General features: G+C 37.6%; 1 protein-coding gene across 2 annotated transcripts in view; it reads left to right on the top strand.

Annotated features, from left to right (window-relative positions):
• The first annotated feature begins 8,413 nt into the window (after positions 1–8,413).
• Positions 8,414–22,728, top strand: part of TRPC4 (transient receptor potential cation channel subfamily C member 4) — a 197,700-nt gene continuing 183,385 nt past the window's right edge. The window contains exon 1 of one of the 2 annotated variants that reach the window (XM_007097684.3): positions 8,414–8,721. The gene's annotated coding sequence lies outside the window, so the exon portion shown is untranslated. Of the gene's footprint in view, positions 8,722–9,833; positions 10,013–22,728 lie in introns of those variants that run through there. The other variant, XM_042959440.1, reaches the window with a different exon arrangement.

Raw genomic sequence — 22,728 nt, 5'->3', positions numbered from 1 at the left:
TAAAGTTTATTTATTTATTTTGAGAGAGACAGAGACAGCGTGAGTCAGGGAGGGGCAGAGGGAAAGGAGAGAGAATCTCAAGTTGGCTCCATGCTACCAGCTCAGAGCCTGATCTGGGGCTCAAACTCATGAAACCACAAGATCATGACCTGAGCTGAAACCAAGAGTTGGACACTCAACCGACTGAGTCACCCAGGTGCTCCAAAGAGAGAATCTTAAACAGGCTCCATGTTCAGCCCAGAGCCTGATGCAGGGCTTCATACCACGACCCTGGGATTATGACCTAAGCTGAAATCAACAGTTGAATGTTCAACTGACTGAGCTACCCACGCACCCTGAAAAGAATTTTTTTTTAATGTTTATTTAAGGAGACACAGAATCAGAAGTAGGCTTCAGGCTCCAAGCTGTCAGCACAGAGCCCGATGCAGGGTTTGAACTCACAAACTGTGAGATCATGACCTGAACCGAAGTCAGACTCTTAACCAACTGAGCCGCCCCTGAAAAGAAGTTGTTTTAGATTGTGGTTGTCAACAAAGAAGTCAGGTACCCAACCATCCTGATTTGCCTAGGACTGAGGACTTTGAAGGGTGCAGGACTTTCGGGGCTAAAACCAAGAATGTCTATGGAAAACTGTAATGAGCTGATTACTCCACAAAGAAGTGAAATTATACAGGGTCATGAGTAACTCAACAAAAGCAATTTGTGTTCTTTCAAAATGATAGCATAGAGAAGTCAGTGCCATGATTGGACAATTAGGAAGGGGGTGTACTTCTTTGATGGCATATATACTTGTCAAAGAAGAATTCCATTGCTTTTGGATGAGAAAGAATTAAACAAATAGAGAGACCCAGATTCCATCATGGGCAGCAGGTTTGATAGACACACATATTACCAGGTCAGAAGCCAGGGTTGGCTTCAATAACAAATCTTTGGCAATTGCTTTTAAGCAGTGAGAATAGTTAAACTCCATATATTTATCACGTGTACAGAGGAATATTTGTGTCCTCTTATAAGTAAATCTGATTATTTTTTCACTGGTTTTCTTCACTTAATTTGCACTCACATGAAAACTATAGTTTTAGGGCTTACGTATTATGCTGTGTATTGTTCTTTTCAGAAGCTCTTAAAGTAAGTCTCTTGCATTGAAAAGAAGAATAAAATTTAGTACATCTATTGAACTCCTATTTTGTGCTTTACAAATGTCACCACAATTTATGTTCATAACAACTGTAGAAAGAAATTATTATGTCCATTATTATTATGTCCATTTGCCAAATGAAGAACCAAAGTTGGGGCGCCTGGGTGGCTCAGCCAGTTAAGAGTCTGACTTCGGCTCAGGTCATGGTCTCACAGTTTATGGGTTCAAGCCTTGCATCGGACTCTGTGCTGACAGCTCAGAGCCTGGAGCTTGCTTCAGATTCTGTGTCTCTTCCTCTCTCTGTCCCTCCCATGCTCGTGCTCTATCTCTCTCTGTCTCTCAATAATAAATAAATGTTTAAAAAATTGTTTTAAATATTAAAAAACAAGAAAAGAACCAGAGTTACAGAATGGTTAAGTTTTTCTGGCCCAAGATCACTTTGTTAGGGAAGGATATAGGCAGGATTTGAATCCAGGTATTCTGACTCTAAAGCCTATGCATTTTAGACATCATACAATAATGAGCACTTGAAAAAAAATGAAATAATTTAAAACCTTACATCACAAAGAACTCATAAAAGCTAAGATATTTAGAAACCCAAGTTTCTTACCTCTAAGGACAAAGGTGTATCTGTGTGTTGAAACCTCGAAGTTATTTTTCTAAAAATTAAGAACTCAGCACTCCTCCAATGACGTAATTTGCCTGGTACTGTTTCCTTCACAGTGGGGGCCGGTTTGTCCAGTGGATTTGGAAAGACAGACAATCCAGACAATCCAGGACTGAATTGCTCTTGCATTTCTGAGTTCCTTGAATTTGCTCTTTTCTCTGCTTAAATTCACAGCTAAATTGCAAACCTCTACTCCACTTTGTTCTCTCCTGATGCATTGTGAGAATTTCATCAAAATCAGCCTCAGCTTTCTTGAATAGACCACATTTTTATTAACATTTCAAGAAGCAGCTTCATACTCTGTAAAAAAATCAGAATATGGACATATTTCTATTGAAAGTAAAAAATAAACATGTAACCCTTATAATGGTAGTACGGTAAGTAATTTATATTTATTAATTTACAATTATTTAAAGAGATGGAGAAGGTACTCATCCCATTTTAGAAATAAACTGAAGTAAAGGAGTTAGGTGGTATGCCCAAAGTCATACCAACCAGTAAATGGCAGAGCTTGAATTCCAACCTTGGCAGTTGAGCTGGAGAATATGTGTCCTTGCCCATTGTACCATATTGTCTATTTCACTGACTTCTAAAAGTCACTTGATCTGTTGATGGATTCTTTTTTTTTCAATGTTTATTTATTTATTTTAATAGACAGATCGCAAGCAGGGGAGGGGCAGAGAGAGAGGGAAAGAGAGAATCCCAAGCAGGCTCCACAATCTCAGCGCAAAGCCACAAACCGTGAGATCATGACCTGAACCAAAATCAAGAGTTGGATGCTTAACTGACTGAGCCACCCAGGCACCCCTGTTAATATAGTCTTACCGATCGACTAGAAGCTAAAGGCTGATCACTCAACAGTAATTGGGTTCCTTCAATGGGTTAGGCATAAGCCATCGCCTAAGTATTATTTCCTGACATATTATTTCATTTGATACTGAAAGGTAGATAAGAAGCTTTCCATTTAACATTCACTTATTTTCTCAGGAACTTATAATCCTTATAGGAAAACAGTGACGACCCAGATAACTCAAGGCATACAGTTGTTAAGAAGACCTGTCTCTAATCAATAACTACGTGCTCTTTTTACTGCCTTTTTCAAGAATAGTCTGATTTTAAAGATTAGGTAAAATGGTCCAGCTTAAGATAGCATCTAGCTAGCAGCCCTTTTACAACTTCTCTTAACATCCCCCAAATTCACGTCTCAGAACAGAGATTTTATAACAATGTTGAAATTACGTAGGACTGTTGCCCTATCACCAGAATGTGGAAGGATTTGTACTAAATTAAAAAATAATAGAACATGGATTATGCAACAAAATTGCTGTCCCATTAGTGCTCTGCTTAAGGAATTATGCAAGCCTATCCGCCTGAAGGTAGGAAGGCCCCTTAGTCCCTTCTCAGCATCTGCTTCCTTTTACGAAATTAGTGCCCATTTATACATTAGTGTATACATTTGGTATCCATTAGGGAAGTGATCCTGTGCTATTCCACCACTTGTTCCTTGAGAGGCCAAAATGTCTCTCGGTTCCCTCTGTGGTACTTACTTCCATTCTAGATCTAGCAAGAGACGGCAATGTCTAGAACCTAATTAAGAAGGCATTTGTGGAACAGTAGTTTATAAAGTTGAACTGCGTGCTGTGGAGTGTTTCCAGGTCAGAGCGCAGAAGTGCTGGGGTAAGCAGGGCGGGCTTGGGCTCAGAGTCCGAAGTGTACTATGTGCGACGTGGCTCCTGGCTGGGGGTAAGAGGGTAAACGGTTTTTCCTGAGCCTCATTCACTGATGGGCACTGAGAGTGCTGACAGCAGTTCATATTTACTGAGCATGAGTATGTGCTTATCCCTATTACAAGCACCGTAGGGATACTGGTTCCTGTCAGCCTTATCACGGCCCTCCCTAGCTGTATCTGGCTGGGCATTAGAACAGATGGAGGCGATGCCCAATGCCAGCGGGCCAGCTGTGGGAATTAGCAAATCACCAACTCCCAAAAGGATAGGGAAGGAGACAAATGGTGATTTGGGGCTAACTCATGAAAATGGAGGTGTCAGTGGAAAAGAATAGGTAGCTCAGAAAGAGGTATTGGCAAAATAAATTTTTTAATAATAAAGGTGACATAATCAGTGAGGAAGGAAGCATTAATTCATGATCTGCTAGTTATAATAAATAGTTCTGGTTCCCTATTTTGCAAAACAGAAACAGTTACATCTTCATTTCATAATACATGCGAAAATAATTCCCAGGTATGTTATAATTAAATATGATACCGTTAGTAGACAAAACGTACATATTGTATACTGTGTGTTGATCACTGCTCTAAGTGCTTTACATATAAAAGTGCTTTGGTCCTCACAACAAGCCTATGAGGTAGGCATGATTACTTCACTCTTTCACAAACAAGAAAAGATTGATGTTAAGTAACATTGTCCAAGGTCACACAGCTTATAAGTGTTCCAGCAACGATCTCAGACTTTCTACAAGCAAATTCCTAACCTTCCCCCTTAAAAACATATCCCATCCTCTATCATCTTCTTCTCAGAACATGATTTACTCAGAGTTATCTAGCTACTCAAACCAAAAATCTTATGGCTATCCTGAATTCTTCTTACTCACGGCTTGCATACAAACGTTTTGGAAATTTCCTCTGGCTCTAAGTTGGTCCATTCCACATTCCCTGGTTTGTTTCAATAGGCTCCTCAGTGGTCTCCCTGCCTTCCCCCTTGCTTCGCCACAGTCTATTCCCAATGAAGCAACCAGAATAATCATTTGAGACACAAATCAGATCACATTACCTCTACCTGGAACTGCTCCTCCAATTAATCCCATAGCCAGGTCCCTAACATTCGGGTCTTCAATGTCTCCATATTAGTGACACTTGTCTAAAACTGCAACCCACCATCACCGTCTGCTCCCACTGGCTCTTCTAATCCCCACACCCTGTCCTTTGAATCACTCTCAAATACTGTATGTAATTTACTTATTTAATATACTTACTACTTTTGGTTTGTCTTCCCTAAAGTAGAAGCTCCGCAAGAACAGGATCTCATCTGTTTTGTTCACAGATGTATACTAAGCACCTAGTACACTTAAGATAGACTCCATAAATATTTGTTGAATGAATGTTAAGATTGGGATTTCAGACATAGGTGCCATTACTCTATAGAATCCATAAAATTAATAACTAAGTAATTGTATAAGAAATGAAATTCTTTTTTTCATTTTTTAATGTTTATTTATTGTTGAGAAGGAGACAGAGTGCAAGCAGGGGAGGGGCAAAGAGAGAGGGAGACACAGAATCCCAATCAGGCTTCAGGCTCTAAGCTGTCAGTACAGAGCCCCACGTGTAGCTTGAACTCACCAACCATGAGATCATGACCTGAGCTGAAGTTGGACGCTTAACTGACAGAGCCACACAGGCGCCCCTATAAGAAATGAAATGAAATTATGAAGGGGCATCTGGGTGGCTCAGTCAGTTGAGGACTTCAGTTTAGGTCATTATCTCGCGGTTCGTGGGTTCCAGCCCCACATCAGGATCGCTGCTGTGAGCCTATCAGCACAGAGCCTGCTTCAGATCTTCTGACCGCCTCTCTCTGCCCCTCCCCTGCTTGTGTAAAATTAAATAAATATTTCAAAAAAGAATGAAATTGTTAAAACAAATGCTTAAAAAATTGGTGAACATAAAAGGGGGAAAGGCTTTAAAATATTAAAGTACTAAAATAAACTATTCAGGGAAAATGTGGTAGTTTAAAGTATATAAGAATTAAACCTTTTTTTAAAACAAACAGCACTACCCAACATTTTAACAATAAATAAAAAATAAGCAATATCTACTGTAAATGTTATATTAATGTTCTTATTATATTAAGACCTATTACAAATCAAATGGGGAAAACAGCAAAAAAAAAAAAAAACCCTACAAGTATTGAACCCTACACGTATTGAAAAGTATATAAACTCACAAGAAAAGAAACAAATACAAAAGCATTAAAAAGTATATAAAAGTCACATTTTCTAATAATACAACTCATTAGACTGAGATGCCACTTTTCAAAAATAGCAAGTTAATAAAAATACAGAAAGAAGTGAGGGAAAAGAAGATTATGTATACCCTGTGTTAACAAGGGCTCAGTAAAACATATGTAATATGTATCATGAGTTTTAAAATATTCTTGCACTTTGATGTGCTAGTTCTATTTCTAAGAATCTACTCTGAGGACAAAATGTGATGTTTAGACAAAAATGTGTGTGCAAAGTCTTTCCAACAAAGTCTTACAACAGGGGATAATACTATAAAAACAAACCACATTTACAAGACTTGAGAATAAAGTATTTAATAGAAATGTATACTGAATTATTAAGTAATTTTTAAAGAAAACTTAGTAACTTAGAAAATATTTTTAAAAATTTAAAGGCAGGTAAAAAGTTGTGTTGATAGCATGGTCCATGTGGATTAGATCAAAGCCTAGGTACAACTGATGGCAAACAAGGGACCCCAAAACTTGGAGCAGGAGCCACTATGAACAAGGCAAGGTGACAGACCTCAAGCCCTTTAGTGAGGGCCTTTGGGTAAGCCCTTGCGCAGAACAGGGGTAAGTCCTGGTCCTACAGGTTGAAGATAGCTTACATGGGCTCCAAAGATGATGCTCACCTATTTCCCAGATTTGCCTAAGATAATAAAAATCCTTTATCATGTATCTGATGATAGCATCATTATATACAAAGTATCACCACATAAAATCATGATTGAGATACATGTGCAGAACTTCATTTTCCAAATACCTGCCTCTGTGATTGCCTCTGAGTCTGAGATACAGCTGCACTGGAAAAAAATGCTTCACATGCTACATATAAGCTTCTAAGTGGAAGTAGAATTTCAGAAATTAAGTTGAAAGTTGAGTTTCTAATACAATTGAAATTCTAATTCCATGATGTATTTAAGCTATGAACTGGCACTGGAGAGAATTCTTTTACTGTTATCATTTCTTGGGTCACTTGTCTCTTGCTAATGTCAAAACAAGAATGCTTTCTTGTTTTTCTGACTAAGGTACTAAAAAGACATTTCCAGTAAGCATATAACATTTTCTTGTAAATTTCTTTGGCTTCGATGAATTGTATTTTAAGTGAATTGCATTTGCAGGTTTGTGGAATGATGCCAAATTCGTGTTTTGAAAATGTAAACAAAAACCACAAACAAACCTTCCTTCTTCTATTGCTGATGACTGTAGTATACACAGTTCACTGTGTTGTTTAAATAGATTTCAAATAATTTCCCCATAATTGCTAATCATTTCAGGAGGAGGCATGAGGTTAGCAATCAATAATCACCTGCAACTGTTGAAAATGAAGTTCCGGGATCAATAGAACATTCTTCTTCCCATGGAAACACAGCCCATTCAGATGGCTTTCCTCACTGTTCTTTTCTGTTTTGTATTTATTGTAGACTCACAGGCACATTACTTATGGAAAAAACAAATTAAGGAAATAGACAAAATGTCACCCACACCATGGCAGAGATGGCATTTGTTATAAAAAACATATCCTAAGAGAGGCAGGAAGGGGTATACTATTTCGTACAGAGGGTAAGATTGCAAAGTAAAGTTCTTAATTTCCAATCAATAGCTGTGTCTTCTCACTGGTCCACTTTCTTTTAAATATATTTTAAAATATATGTTAAAGACATATACTTATCCCAGTGTGTGTAACTCTATTAGGGGTTTATTTTTAAAGACACACTCAAATAGAATATGCAGGATTTTGTTTATCTGGCCAAGATAAAACATTACATCAATAAATGTTAGCCTCACTTTTATTTTCTTAGGCACTAAAACATTTTAATTACTGATGATGAATAGGAAGATGAGTTATTCCTTGAAAAAATACAAAACTATTTACAGTTGCATTGTATAAAACAGACTTACTTTCATATATATTGCCCCCTCCCTTGTTGAATAGAAAGCAGACTTGTATTTATTGTAAAGTTCATTACCACGTCTACAGACAGATGTGTTCTCGAACATGTTATAAAAGCCATCATTTAACACTAAGAAAACTAAAAAAAAAAAAATTGAAGATGCTAATATATTTTTGTGTTTGAGAGTCAAAAGAGATTCAGGGAAGGAAGGGAATTGTTGTTGTTGTTGTTGTCCCTGTCTTTGTTTTCTGGAGAGATCTTAAAGGAACCTGGTTTGCCTCAGTGTACTTTGGTATTTTTGGAGGGGGATAATCTAGAAGTAATGCTCCTAAAAATTTAGGAGTCGGGTCTGAGCTTGAGATCAACCCAGGAGAAGAGTAGTAAACTAAAGAGAAATTTAGAAATAAGAGAAGTGATTTAAAAGAAAACAACAACAAAAGCAGCATGAACATGACACCAGTGGGTGATCTCTAGCGATATCCTCTTTCCTCATGTAAATCTTCCCAAAAAACTCAACTCAGGTGACCTACAAAGGAAAGGAGGGGGAAAAAGGGGTAACCAAGAAGGGAAATTTAATTTTGCGCGTTGGAGTCTGCCTGTGAGTGCCGGCTTGCCGCCTACCCCCCGGCTCCCTTGGGGAATATTCCTCGGGAAGAAACTGGTGCTCCTCTCAGTCTGCCCAGCACCGACTCCCAGAAGGTGTCACATCGCGTGGTTGGGACGGGAAGAAAGGGTTGCCACTCATCTGTTGCACAGCCCCAGGATGGAGCAGGATGGATGGCAGCTGCTGAGATGAGGTCGGGGACCAACAGCTCGCCCCAGGGCTCTCGGAAAATAAAGGAGGTCCGGTAGAAACCGAGGGTCTCAAGGGGATCACCCTCAGCGAAGATTCCGCGCGGACGCCACTCTTGAAATGATCTTACAAATGGACTCTCGAGTCACGGGGCCGTGACCAACCAAGGCTCCGTGAGTCACAATCTGGGAATCACCACGTCGCATTTACAGCAAGTAAGTTACTGCCAACTTCGCCAGTATATGGCATTTCCTCGCAGCGCTTTGGTCTTATTTTAGTGCGTGAACACCAAAGAGATTGGCCAGGAGATAACTTGCATCCTGAAACCTCAGTGCGCTGATGCGAGCATCTCACACACACACACACACACACACACACACACGCTCACACTCTCTCCACCTGAAGCCACCGAACCTCGCGCTCCTGGGCTGGTACGTGTTTGGGGTTTTATTCAGTATTTGGAAACTTACTGATCTCCTATGCCTGTTGGAAAGCCCGAGCTGGGTGGGGGTGGATGCAACGCTGCGCCTCGTCATTTATTCCTTGCGACTGTCTGGATCGTTGACACTAGTCGCAAGCCGCATCCTCCTGCTCTTGCAGGGGAAGTCTGACACCTTGAGGACGGGAGTGGGGGTGCCGGGAGCCCAGAGGAGCCGGAGTGGGAGAAGCTTTGAGAGTTCCCGGGTGGGGGTGGGAGTGGGGGTTACTTTCCTCAAGTCTGGCGACCTGCCGCCGGGGTGCTGGTTTAGCGGCTTGGGAGCCGAGCGTCCAGAAGCCGGGTCCTGGCGCGAATCGGAGTCCGGCAGCCCTGCAGAGCCCGCCCAAAGCCTGGAGGTGTGTCTGGCCCGCACCCAGGACCTCAGGCGGCTTCTGGCCACCGGCTTCTCTGGATGACGGCTGGCTTCTGGGGAGTCCGCCTGCCCTGGCTGACCTCAAGGAGTTGGCCAAGGGAGGCGGCGGTCGTTTGGGGGGCTGGGTGGGGGGGGGGGGACAGCGGAGCCGGGGACCCAGCGTCAGCGCCCGCCCGCGCGCGGGTCCCCTCCACGGCCACACGGAGCGGTGCGTGGGACGCGCATCTTCACCGGCTGTCCCTACCGAGCAGGGTCTGTGCGGACCCTGAGTCAGGCAACCGCCCGGGACGGAGGGCGGGGTTATCTTCCTCGGGGCTCGTCCGCCGTCAGCCGTGGGAACGCTAACTTCGTCCCCAGGGATCGGTGGGGGCGGGGGTGGGCGAAGTTCTCCTCCCCTGGAGCTCACCTCCCCCTCCGGGGCCGCCCCTCCCCCGCCCTCCCATGGCACCGCTCTCAGAGCATCCTCACTCCGCCCAGTTCGGTGCCAGCTGCGTGGGCTCTAGCTTCGTGCGTTTTCCTTGGAATGCTCCAAAACTCGGCAGCGACTAAGGAAATCCCATTGGATTTGGCCGGGCGTGCTCTCCCTGGGCATAGCACCCGCACCGCATGTCCTTGGATCGATCGCTCTTCAGCCAGAAGATTGCCAACTTTGCAGGTAAAGAGGGTGTCGCCTCAGAGCTCCATTTGACCGGAGCTGCACCTCTCCTCCTTTCTGGGATCTCAGTTAAGTTTCTCAAGCTGCCTGGGAAGCCGGCTCCCTCTTGGGAGGCGGACATCCCTGTGGGGGGGTTATGAGTTCAAAAGGCTCCCGCTGCGTGGCTTCTCTTTAAGGCTTCAGACCGGGTTTGTGAAGCTTTCTGTGGTTGACCTGGGCTGAGCGGGAGTTTGGGGATGCTTCTCTGCCTCTCCCGGCACCCAGCTTTAAAGCAGGGGAGAAGACGAGGAGTGAACCCCTGATGTGACTTATATGGTAAACAAAGCGGCTGCAGCCACGCCATGGTGCTGGGGAGGAAGGCTGTTTTTAGCCTTTTATGCGTTTGGGGAAAATGGAGATCTTGGTGGCCCCTGGGCGTATAGAAGTGAGCCCTAGACTCGCTGGCACCCAAACTGGGGGGATGTAGAAAGGAAAGTGATCAATATCCTGTCGATCAATTACACTCTGCGTCATTTTCATTCCGTATCAAGAAACAGAAACACTTTTACCAGTGTGGCTGGACCAAGGCTAAGGATTCCTATTTCGCTTGGCAGCTGAAATTCCAATTAAGCCAATGACCCTGTTTGCTACTTGGGTAAATCACTGAGATTCATAGCACAACTTGTTGTTCCAGCTGTGAACTCAGCTGCCTTTTGTGACTAGAAACTAGAGAATACTAGCAAGGGATGAAGCGTTTGGGAGAGACTGAAAAAAAGGAGCTCTGTCTGTATTCACTATGTTGCATCCACTATGATGCATCCTTGTTCACATGGTTTCTTAGGAAGACCCTTCCCAGTTAAATTCCACAGCTATAAATGCAGCAGGTTGCTTACTGCTTACCGAGTAAGCACCAAGCCAAAGGAGTGGGAGGAGGCAGAAGCAAGGCTTACTTGTTTTATTAAAAAAAATTTTAGAACAGACTTGTAAACTGAAAAAAAAAAAATCTTTCCGGTCTCATATAATTTCTGGCTTTTCTATCATAGTAATCACAACAGAACATATTACAAATTCTTTAAGAAAAGTGGTTAACTAGAGGGTTTTTTTTTTTTAAATAAAACTGAATTAGACAATGAGAGTAAGAAAGTGTGGGTGGATATGTTAAAACATTGAAAGCAACGTCTCTGTGTTATGGTTTGCTGTTTAAACTGACATTGCAATACCTACTTCTATTCACCTGGACAGCATACCAGGAAACGTTTCCCCTTAAGTATTTATGACAAAGATTCAAGATATAGGGATAACTAATACTTAGGTATTAGAATCAAAATTCAGGTAAGACATTGTTAAAGAAGCACTTTAAAAACTATATTTGTGAATTAATGCAGTTAAGGCAAATGAGCACATCAGTTAAATGCACTTTATCAAAGTATTTTATGCAGATGATTTGTATTAATAAAGGTTAGTGCAGGTAGAAAAAAAGAAAGCACGTACATTGCCTATGAATAAGAAACCATAGACCTGGAGAGTCTTTCAATAGAGCTCTGATCAGAGCTCAGCTCTTCTGCCAAACTTGCTGTTGTGGAGTGAAGAGCTGAAAGATTTATGCCAAGAAAGTTACCTTCAAAGAGAAACGCTAACAGGTGATGAGACTGATACACAAGAGGTGCTTAATACTGGAGTGAATAAATATAATAAATATATCATTACATCAATAGATAGTTCAAATAAGGCAGGGTGAGATTTGTAATTGCAGATTTAGAAAAGTTCTTCCTCTTAAGAACTTAAAGACACACGAGCATTCATCAAAGCAGAAAGTAAGCTCTACAGAAGAAACGTCTCTTTAGTAAAACCTTTTGAATGTTAACAATGTTTCTAAAACTCTATGATTTTGAAAAATAAGTTTCCATTTACTTGCTTAATGGTTGTTCTCAAGGATTTATAAAAGGTAAATTAGATTTCCATTATTTATAAGTTTTACAATTTTGTAATTTTTATGTTATTTTTCTGTTGAAGTTATTCCCAGAAGGTCAGATTAAAATGCACAGAAAAAACTAAGCGAAAATTAAAGTTCTACATGAATTTTATGGCCACTTTGATTATTGAAATGTTAAGAGACCAAACAACTTTTCGTATAAGATAACCTTAATTAACTCATACCTTACATAAATAGGAAATATCAAAAACATTTCTATTATTCTTTCTGATTAGGAAAAATTCAAATATCTTGTATATCTTGTCCTGGACACACATTTTAAACTTTTAAACTTAAAGCCTATTATAAGCATGATAAATTTCTATTGAAGTATAATCATAGCCTTTAGAATATGCTGATTAACCCCACTGCATTAAAAATATTTTTATAAATATGTTGTTGAGAATACTGGCATATTTTTATAACTGCATGTTTAACCGCCAGGATGCTTTGTGGCAATTCAGATTATGAACATTACATTTAGCAGCTAAAAACTGAAATAATCTGTCTTTTCTAATTAATTCATATTTTGTAACAAAAGTGAAGATATGCACACATTTGTTCAGTAGTTAAAATTGTGAATATCAGTGCTCAAAGACATAAAAGATTTTGTAAATGAGGATAGATATACAAAAATTGCTGAACAGTATAGCTAGGACAGTAAAACTGTGGACTGAGTATTTTCTTAGGAAACGCTGAGTCTTTCACTTTTTCAGACAAGCTAGATGATGAGAAATATAATAAACGATTGCATTTTTCCTTCCCAAAATCATTATTGCCAAACGTTTTATGAGATTGGATTCTAATGTGCATCTTTACTTTCTGCACTGTATTGTCTAGACTAAATTGAAGCCAATGCTCTTTGCTTTCTTAATATCTATGGAAAACCTTCCATATGCATATTAGTTATCATTGAAAATGAGATTGAGGAGACAGCTCAAAATGAAAACCTTGTGTTTTCACCTAACTTGTGCCCATCACTTCCCCACCCCAAATTCACATTAAAACTGGTGAGTTCAACCCTGTTTCCAGTGGCCAGTTGCTTCTTTCTAGTGGTGATGAAAGATCGCTTCAGAACTCTTTCCTGTCCTTATGATTTTGACTTCTAATCCTCCCAGATGCAGTGAGATCTCACTATGTTGAGAGATTTGAGGATATTTTGATCAGGGATATAATATCATGGCTCTATCTTTTTAATCAGCACAAATATACACCTGATCCCTGTGAACATTAGTACTGCCAAAACCACTCTATGATGAAAAAATACATTTAGAAAAAGAAGCCATTCGTTCGCGAAAATGAAAATTAAACACACACGCTTTGAAAATGTACCAATTTAAAACTACGTGGTTCTCCAAACTCTCTGGGAAATGAAGTGATCTGTTTAAAATTTTTAAAAATCTCAGTGATTCTTCTGAAAGTTCAGTTTCATTTAAATAGGATATGAAAAAAGAGATAACTGTTTCAGTACTTGATCTGCTCTTGTAACTAAACTATAGATGACATCCCATTAATATTAGGGTATGTTTTGTCTCCTTTTAAAACATGTTTCCTTTGAAAATACAGCAGTGTCATAGAGTAATGGCTTCTTGAGGAGCTGACGATGACACATGGGCAAACTTTTACACATATAATTAGAAATGTTAATTAAAATGTTAATTTAAAAATATGCCTGGATAGCTTTATCTAGCACACTGCATTCTTTTGGAGAAATGACAAGTGCCATGAAATAAATCAGATATGCATTCATTATATTCTGCCTGTAGTTTACTATTATATTTTTTAAATATGTTGGAAAAGTCAACATAAGCAATTTCCTTGAACACATTTCATCAAAATTTAAAACTTACTTAAGACAGAAAACGGGAACTATTACCAACAAAGGTAAGGAGGAAAAAGAGAGAGGGCCAGTATTTATGGGTACTTAATGTATGACAGGCACTATTCTAGGAACTCAAAAAAAAAAAAACCTTTTTCTCATGTTTATCTTTACATCTACCTTAAAGCTGAAGTATTATTACCACCTTTTGAAGAAGTTGAGAAGACTAAATCTCTAAAAAAAATCACAAAGCTGCTTCATGACAGAGTCAGGATTTGAATCCTTGTCTACTTGATTCTAAAAGTGACACTCTTTTAACTTAATTCTTATGGTTTTTAAAATAAAATTAGCAATCTCTTAACAAGATTCATAACTTCGCGGTATTCTTACGACTAATTAGTTCTTTAAGTTTTCAAATGTTTTAATATTGGGACATAAACACCTCCATTATGAGTTGCTCTAACAGTTTTGAAGCAGAGCACGAGATGAGCCACTCACATCAAGCAGGTATTCTCAAAATTATTTCCTTTCTTATTCTTGAATATAAATATGATATATGGAAAGAATAAAAGGGTTATTTTAATGGATAGATTTTAAAGTTATAATTTTTTTTCCTTAAAGGTCCTTAGATTACAATTTCTAAATAAAAAGTTCTCATTCAAAACTTTAAAACATCTCTAGACTAATAAAACATCTTTGTTTATAGAAAATACAATCATGTTAAGACATGTTAGGTTTATATTGCATTTTACCGATGCTGCATGAAATTTCTAGACAAGTGTTTTTGTCTTAATTTTTTTCTGAAATTTTAATTGCTTCCTTGTTTTTATCACCCCTTGGTATTTAATCAGAGGAGCTCTCATTTATACATCCCAGAAGACATCTATCAGCTGGTAACACATTTTAAGAAATTTGCCACATTTTTTTTCAAAGATATACCTGTAGTAAAAACCTATGTGATGATGTCTAAAGGCCTATCTTGAATATATGTAATACTATTACAAAAATTGACTTTGAAGTGGTATCCATTCAATAGATATTTGTTGAATATTAGTGAATAATTGAATATTGAGATGAATAAGCTCTTCATCTTTCCATTTTCTGGCAAAACTCCCTCTGTATATAATAAATTTTCCCTTAGTGTCTCCTGTCAAAATGTTTTCCAAGCACTCGAGTCTAGTTCACTATTACTGTCTCCTTGAAAGTTTCCTTCCTGTCTCCAGGTGTTGCCAGTATAAATACAAGCAAATTTCTTGCTATATTCTGACTTGCAGGTGGGTAGAGGTCTGTCTCCTGAAGTAGACAGTAAACTCCTTTAAGAGACTCAGAAGATGCTCAAAAAATGTGTGTTTTGCACTGAATTAGGTGGTCATAAGTATAATGCTTTTGTAATTGAGCATAATTAACTTATTTCACAGTTTCATAATACCATAGTTGGCTCATATTTTGAGCATATTTGTTTATCGAATGATGCCAGTTATAATAATGACATTGCACTTGTCTGATACATGGAGTACCATATTATACCTATGTTACAAAAAAACAAATTCACTGTTATTCAGTGGATATAAGTTCCGGGTCAAATAGTTACTCCATAATGCTCATTTTCACAGGATTTACGTAACCCATTATATTAGTGTATTTTAGTTTAAAGTGGCACTGTGCCGCAATTCTTAAGGGAAAGTTTTTGTTCCATGATGCTGTAGGAAGTATGGTTGAAGTTGAAAGTATTTCTCAGGAATACCTACTGAACTAAAGAAAGCCAGAGACTTCTCTGGAGTGATTATATTAGGCAAGTCAAGTTGAGACTTCACGTCAAAAACTTGATAAGTACGTGATGCCCAATTGTGAGTGGCAGGAGCTTCTTGCTTTGTGTGTGTGTGTGTGTGTGTGTGTGTGTGTGTGTGTGTGTGTGTATCTTTTCATTCTACTTCACTGAGAATAAGATTGTTACAAATCAAGGTTTATGAAAAGTGTTCAGATACTCTGGTACATTTGTCTTGTATTTTACCTCTAAATGATAGTCAGGAAACTACACAACTATATAAGCTAGAATCCTGTGCCTACCAGGATTACAGTCCATAGCATAATGCATTGTAATTTTCATTTTCACTGAATTAGTATAATTAGTGTTCCGTATATGCTCTTTGAATAGATGAACAGAGTCAATGAATGCATAGATGATTGGTCTGTTGCCAGCAGCTATGTTCAACCTCTGTATTTCAATATGGTGCTCTTTCTAGTAACTGGTTACACACCATTATGAATCCCCAAAACCACAATGGAGGGATGAGAGGGCAGGCATGATACCTACATTGAGTGAAGAATGGAGAATCCATTGTGCTTTATCTATAATCATCCCCATCATTTGTGACAGCATAGGTATCGTTTTCTGTAGAGATCACATTCACGCTGGGTGGGATGAAGCTGCATATCCTGAAGACCACATCGGAGACTACACGGAAGTGAATTCTCTTCTGTGATAGTTGTACTGTGACAAGCATAGTTATCGGGTCTTGTTTAATTGCATCTAGAGTGATACATGTCTATATCTGCATTTAAGCATATACCAGCATTAAAAATCTGTGTTTAATTCATTAATTAAATATAAATTATAAAATTTAAATTATGTAAATAGGGAGGAAGAGAGAGAGAGAGAGAGAGATCTATGTAAGTAACAGAAAGAGTGAGGGACTGCTTCTGGGTGATAACTCTTAAGATAATGCCCGTAGAGCAATTATCAGAGATAGTGAGATACAATTTGTTAGCAGAGTACAGAGTAGCCCATAAAAAACAAGAGAACTTGTTTGCCAATAGCAGTGTCCCTTTAGAATGGTGAGATGTGTAATGAATGACCTAGAAGGTCATCTAATTCAAAAGTCTTTTTTAAAGCAAGACTTTCAAACCTTACTAAATGATTTTTTATAATATACTAAATACATACGTAAAATTATATATACACAAATATAGGATGTTTTATTGAGGGCTTATTTAATGCATGAAAATCACTATTCAAGGTGCTGAAAATACAGAGACAGATATTTTCCTTTTTCTTTAAGATCTCAAACCAAGGATTCTCATGAACTTCATTATCATATTCCAGTGTCCCATATTATCTTAGAGACATTGTGCCGTTTTATTGTCTCCTGACCTTTTCTTATGGGAATAAAGGACTCACTCAGGAACTACAAATCATACTGAAACAAATTTAATCTATATTTGAAATTAAAAATTAAAAAAAAAACAAACCACTGGGTCACTTTGGAAGAAATTCAAATACATCCTCCCTGCCTCAAACTACTGTTTCCTTTAAGAATGGGACCTGGGTCTTTCAGCTATGAATCTACGTTAAATTTCCATGTATAAATTTATGTTAAAGACTGGCACTATTTAAGATGGTGCTTTCCTGTTATATGTAGGTACTACTAAATTACTATTCAAAAACTATGTAATTTATGAGATCAGTTGTTTTCCAAAGTCTTGATGGATTTATGGCCATACATATTATCCAATCCCCTTTGGAGTCAATGAAGCAAACCTAAGAGGAGAAGCCTGTTTTAGAGGTAGGGATATAGTTAGTTGGATCCTCAGCCCTACCTTTTACCTTGATACATAAAAGATCTTGACTCAGGATATTCTTGAAATGGTGGATCCATTCTAGAGTCATCTAGAAGTTCTCAGTATCCACTGTTGGTGTTTCCTAGCAAGCTCCTTTGTCTATAGCTGAGAATGTATTAAAAACTGAGAAAGAGACCATCTTTTACATGGTTTTAAATATTTGGAACAGAGAAAGGGACTGAACTAGCTACATTAATCTTTTTTAAAAACATTTTCTTGTGACCTACATTCCTAGGACTACCCACTCTTTGCCAGAATTTTTGCTTTCTGAGAGTCATCATGTGAAATAATCAGAATGCCTACCTCTAAGCCTCTGAGAAACTCTACAATGAAGGAGAAAGAAATATTTCTAAAGAACACTCAAATTTCAGGGTTATTATTGTTCTGTAGGATGTTAAATAGCTTTGTATCTTAAAAAATAAGATATGCCTCTATGTATGTGCTGAATAAAAAGAAAGTGTTGGCAAAGGGAAAAGACTTATTTGCTTATCTAGTTCATTTTAACCTCACAGCTTAACATTTTGATTTGTAATGTGCAAGCTACTTAGAAAGCTGAACAGCATATTTTCATTTACCACTCCAGCACGTTCTTGGACAAAGTGAACCAGCAAATGATTTTGCCCTTTCATGAATAAAAGAAGGTTTAATGAAAAAACATTTCATTATAGTAGTGCTTATGATGAAGAAATTTTTCCAACATATAAAATATCAACAACTTTACCCTGAAGAATAAAAGCTTATTTCTATTCTGTTGTACTTAGCAGTGAACCAACAAAAGCAGAATTCAAAGCAAAACTTTCTTGTATACTTACATACTTTCTTACTGGTTGTTACACTCTGTGATTGAAAGATTGGGTACAATTAAATATTGGAAAATGCCCCTTTTTAGATTAATAGTTAATAGTAATAATTTTGGGGAACAAAATGCAGACCTGTTTCATGCCATGATACTTTAGCCTCTGATTTCATTTTTTTAGCCTCTGATTTTTTTTTACAACATAGATATTTATGAAGTAAATATAGAGGCAGAGGTCAATCTGATTAAGAAAATGTAAACAAATTGAGTATTTGAAAAAACCCATTGTTGAATAATGTAGATTGATTTGAAACATATAATTTTGATTCATTTCAGTTTACTTAAAGGAAGTTATTTGAAAGCAGAACTACATCCTTACAATGCTCCTGGTCTTAAGATTCAAAGTAAAATCTCATCTATAAAAATATACAAGAATTGTGTGTGAAATATTTAACGTAATTCAAGAGAATCTTCAGCATCTCATAAAACGCATGGGTACTCAATGCATTTTAGAAGTGTTTTAGGGTCTACCAGAATTTATTTTTATTATTTTAATCAAAATGAAATGGATATACAAGTACATCAAAAGGTTTAATATACCATTTGGTTCAATTCCAGTGCAACATTCAATAATACTTACTGTTTGCCCTCCATCAACCCTCTCCCCACAGACAGGCATCTTGTTTGAGACTGCACCCTCATGGACAGGAGGCTTGTGACAGGAGTTACTACATATAAATTCACATTCCCTGTTGCCTCAAACAGACCAGGGTGCCTCCATATGTAGTTGGCAAGTACAATGTACATTTATTTTTCTGAACATTTACAAAATTGTGGTAAGATCCTTGTTCGTGGTTGAATTATGACTTATGAAAAATGCCATTAATAGTTTTTTTCTTTTTATTTAAGTTAGAGATAGAAGTTTCTTCCTAATATATTTAAGAAAATTTAATATCAAGAGAGATTCAAGCAAAAGATTTGAAGGAAGGAGATTTCATATTGTCACATTCTCCCTTGATCCATAGGGGTGGGATTTAATCTATTGTGTTTAATAAAAATGAGTAATTGTATTCTCTGCTCTGTTTTAAGGAGAAAATCATTACATAGGTGGTGCTGGGTATTTTTAGCCATTTTTGTGTTTTACATTAAGAGGAATGCTCACTATAATCATAAGAATAAATATTAAAAATATTTACTATATGAATATTTTCAAATGTCTTGTCTAAAACAGCAAAATACTTAAGACATGTTACTGATTTATTAATCATAGCAAATCATTTTTTTTAATTTTTTATTTATTTGGAGAAAGAGAGAGAGAGCACCAGCAGGAGGGGAAGAGAGAGAGGGAGACAGAGAATTGCAAGCAGGCTCCACACAGTCAGTGTAGAACCCATTTGGAGCTCAATCTTATAAACGGTGAGACCATGACCTGAGTGGAAATCAGTACTTGAACGTTTAACCAACTGAGCCACTCAGGTGCCCTAGTAGCTAATCATTTATTTAAAATATATATATAGGATTTTAATTTTAATTCCTGTAACAAATACTTTTAGTTTATTTTCCTAAATTTTTTAGCAGTACTTTGAAAACGTTTGTAAATTATTTGAAATGTAAGGCCAAGCACTACAAAATATTTACCTGACTTTTGATGAACTAATATTCTCTTTATTTCTTACCCTAGAGCATGTTGAAATAAATTTGAGGGATGGTGTATTTATTTAAAAAAAAATAAAATTTTACACATACTGAGACACATGCATTTACGGGCTGGACAGGCTGAGCTGGATAAATTTAATTTTCTATTCTTTTGAAGAACAATTATAAATCTGTTTTATTTTATATTTTAGTTTTCCTTTTTCTTTTTTGTAATTGCATACACCATACCTGCTACTTTTAGATGCCCTCTGTTCCTTCCTGTGATCCCATTCTTCTACAGCAACCACGAGTTCTCATTAGCATGTTTAGCATGGATATGGTGGCAGTGAATTTTTTCAGTTTTTGTTTGGTTGAACGTGTTTTCATTTTCACCTCACTTTTAAAGCTATTTTCATTTGTCAGAGTATTCTAGATTGGAAATTATTTTCTTTTGGTATTTTAAATATGCCACCCAATTGACTTTTGACTTCCATCGTTTCTGTTGAGAAGTCAGCCATCAGTCTGATTGGCGTTCTGCTGAGAACAGTGTTCTTTATTTCCACTGCTTTTAAGTTTTCACTTAGTCTTCTGTTTTTGTAGTTTTACAATAATGTACTTACATGAACTCTTTGGATTTCCACTGCTTGACATCTGGAGCATTTCTCTTAAATGGCTTTATATCTTTCATCAGTATTGGAAAATTCTTAGTCATTATCACTTCAGATATAGTTTTGCACTTTCCTTTCTTCTCCCTTAAGGCCTCCAATTACACGGTTTTACCTTTTTACTCTGTCATCTAGCTAGCAGTCTTTTAGTTCTTCTTATAATGTGTTTTCCATCCATTTTTGCTTTCTGTGCTATAAACTGGGTATTTTATATAGCCTTATTTTCCTAGCCACGAATCCTCTTTTTTGTTTTTATTATCTCCTATCTGTTGTTAAACTCATTAATTAAATTATTAATTTCAATTATTGCATTTTTCACTTTCAGTATTTTAATTTGATTCTTTTTTTACAGATTTTAGACCCCTCAAAAAACTTTCCATTTTTCTATATCACTCCTGAATATTGTTAAAGAACACATTTAGTTTAAATTCTGAGGCTAATGATGCCAATAACAAGGCTATGTGTTGGTCTGTTTCTCTTAATTTTTTACTAGGATGCTTCACAGTTTTTTTATATAGAAGTGGAAAATGTGTCTCAAAAATTATAGAAAAAAATTATAGAAACTTTGCCATCCAAAGCTTTGCCTCTCTCAAAGAGGATATACCCTAACCTCTGGCAGGCACCTAGGATTAGAATAGACATCTTAATCAAATCACAAGCCGAGCAGATTAGAGGCTAATTTTCAGACTTTGCAAGACTCTATGAGTCCCTGTTTGACCCCAACAATATGTTATAGGGCCCCAGGGTCTGAGAACCTTGGCTATTTAATAAAACTACTTCTCATTTCAGGTTCCAGAATATGAATTTTGCCTTTGGATTTTTGTGAAATTGATGAACACTTTGCTCTAATTTTCAGCAGCTTTCAGATAAACGTAGTACTTATTTTCTTACGACGCTTAACATTTGAACGAATGCCTTGAGAAGAGTTACCGAACATGACGCTCGCTTCCATCTGTCTTCCTTTTTGCCGGGACATAGGCACCTTGTACTCTGGCTGCCTTGGCAAATGCTTTGAGGGGAAATATGGTTTGTGGAAGGTCAACTCACCTCTCTATGGTTTCTCTCGCTCTGGGATCTTGGCTCTCAAGTCCTAGTTAGGCCTGCAGACAGAGGTTTATTTGTTTGTTTGTATTTACCCAGCTTTTCTAAATGGTATCAGAAGAAATGCTAATCCACTACTTGCCATCCCATCACAGTTAGAGACACGAGTCTTTTATATTTTGACTTCACTGGTGAAAAGTTTAGTCAAAATGTTTAAAAGAAAGAAACTATACTCACAGCATAGTATAGATGTATAATTTTACCCATATAGGGATTGAATCAGCAACTGCAAAAGAGTTCTGGAGTTTTTGGCCTATTTTATTTATTTATTTATTTATTTATTTATTTATGCAAAAGTAATATTATTCTTACAGAATTAGCAAGTCTTTGACATTAGCAACTAAACAACCATCTAAAGTATTTTATATAAAATAATAAATTCTAGGGGCGCCTGGGTGGCTCAGTCGGTTGAGTGTCCGACATCGGCTCAGGTCATGATCTCGCGGTTTGTGACTTTGAGCCCTGCGTCGGGCTCTGTGCTGACAGCTGGGAGCCTGCTTCGGATTCTGTGTCTCCTTCTCTCTCTGCCCCTCCCCCACTTGTGCTCTGTCTCTCTCTATCAAAAATAAATAAAATATTAAAAACAATGTTTTTAATAAAATAAAATAATAAATTCTAAATAAATTGATCTGGCACAAAATCAATTATAATCAAATTCCAGTTAATAGCTCTTTCTTACTGAATGATAAACACATTATTAACTGAACTAAAAGAGGCGCTATAATACAGTAGCAATTTGACCTCTTCGCACTGAGGTGAGATTTTTTTTAAGGCCTGTGGTTTTTTTAAGTCATGTTCATTTCTCCCACTTGAAGTCCATTATAAAAATGCTATTGCTCACTGGTGTTTGTGTTATAGTTATAACTGTTACTGTTAAAATTACCTAAGCCTGGTTTCTGCAGATGTACTAGGTTACTATATTACATCAGATCATATAACTTGACATCATCCAAACCTGCTTATGAGACGTTATCTCTGATTTTATCACCAATATCATTGCAGCATATGATTCATATATCTATCTGCTAGTTGTTTTCATTTGCTCCAAATCAGACCTTGCTTACCCTGAGATGTGCATCATTTGTCTTTTTTTAAACACCACTGTAATTTTATTCTGTGATAAAGAGATGG

This window comes from Panthera tigris, chromosome A1 (assembly GCF_018350195.1).
Source record: "Panthera tigris isolate Pti1 chromosome A1, P.tigris_Pti1_mat1.1, whole genome shotgun sequence".
NCBI classification, from domain to species: domain Eukaryota; kingdom Metazoa; phylum Chordata; class Mammalia; order Carnivora; family Felidae; genus Panthera; species Panthera tigris.
Note: the sequence above shows the minus strand (reverse complement) of the source record. Positions and strands in the feature narration are given on the sequence as shown.